Source organism: Galeopterus variegatus, unplaced genomic scaffold (genome assembly GCF_000696425.1).
Source record: "Galeopterus variegatus unplaced genomic scaffold, G_variegatus-3.0.2 Scaffold1962, whole genome shotgun sequence".
Lineage (NCBI taxonomy): Eukaryota > Metazoa > Chordata > Mammalia > Dermoptera > Cynocephalidae > Galeopterus > Galeopterus variegatus.
The window spans coordinates 366144-367759 of NW_007728073.1; positions in this window are offsets into that span (position 1 = coordinate 366144).

Genomic DNA, 1616 nt, shown 5'->3' on the forward strand with positions numbered 1-1616 from the left:
AAAAAAAAAAAAGAAAAGAAAAATAACAACAGAACAATAAAAAATAATACAAATAAAAAATATAGTATAACAATTATTTACATAGCACTTACATTGTATTAGGTATTATAAATAATCTAGAGATGATTTAAAGTATATGGGAGGGTGTGCATAGGTTATATGTGCCATTTTATTTAAGAGAATTGACCATGTGAAGATTTGGGTATTTTCAGGGGTCTGGGAACCAATTCCCTGCAGATACTAAGGGACAACTGTAATAATATTTTTGTAAGAAGAGATAGAAAGAAATTAAGTGGATTCAAGGCTGGGTTAGCCAACTGAACCTGATTTCTGACAAGCTCAGTCTGAATGATGATCAGGACTTTGAAATACTTTGATGGAGGTGTACCTTACAGGACACGCATTCAATCATTATTGAAGTGAGCTTTTGAGAGCTGGAAGTTTCCACAGAAGTCTTTACCTACTTTCCCCACTTCCAGTGAGTTGTCGCAGGACCTCTCCTGATCCCACAAAACAAGCACAATCAAGTTCCACCTTCCCATTTGTGTACTTTCCCTTCTTCATTGCCTCACATGATGTCATAGTTGCAAGGTTGAGATCACCTAGTCTGACTTCCCAAGACAAGATGTCTTATCCAAGGTCACAAAGCTGCCAAGTGTTGGTTGGGCTGAGAAGTGGTCTGATTATCTTCTTTGACTGTCTGGGTCAGCCCAGCCTGGGGAAGTGCTATCAGTGTGGGGTCCAGACTTTCTGCAAGCCTCACAGAAATGTGTAAGCATGGGAGTGGGGGAAAACTCCTCCTTTCCTAGTTAAAGACAGAAATAATCATTAACTTGGCTTAGTGGTGCCCAATAAACAAGCTTAGCAGATGAGTGAGAAGGCAAGGAAAGAGAATCAGGCTTGAGATCTCAGAGCTCAGATGACCTCAGAGGACACTGTTCTGCCTCAGGTCACTCTGGTGAATTGACAACTTCTAACTGGGCTTGGGTGGGCAGCCATTCCTCACTGATGCTTATGGCAGGCTGAGGGGAGCAGATTTTTATGCACGCAACTACCCTGAGTGTGAACACTGAATGATAAGGTAAGAATGTGCTTCAGAAGCAAAAAGGTAGGAGACACATACTCTGATATTTTCTGAGAAACCAAAAAGAGTAGCCAAGCTTTGCAGCTAGAGAAGTGGAGGCTGAGGATGACAGTGGTCAGAAACTTGAGTAGGAGGAAACTGATCAGCGGAAAGGCACAAGGGAAGGATGAGGAATTTGGTTATTTATCTGAAGAAAGAAAAGTTGACTCTATGAGAGTAAATTTATTCAGGTCAAGGGAGTGAGACTGGGCAGCAGTTATGAGTAAAGAGAGGTGGAGTCTTGCCATGTGAGTCAAGATCCAGGTGGATCCATGATACGGAAGGTGCCACCCGGGGCTCATGAAAAGGACTTAGGTCTGCTAGCCCAACAACCCAAGTTCACACCTAAAATCAAGTCTGTGGGATAAAGTCTGCAAAACCCAAGAGATCTGCTGCCCATGCTAGTAACTGATGCTCTCTCAGAAAAGTAGGCAAGGCCTGGAGCAGTGGCCTGTCATGGGCTCGGCTGCTGGGAGCAGATCCCATAAATCTA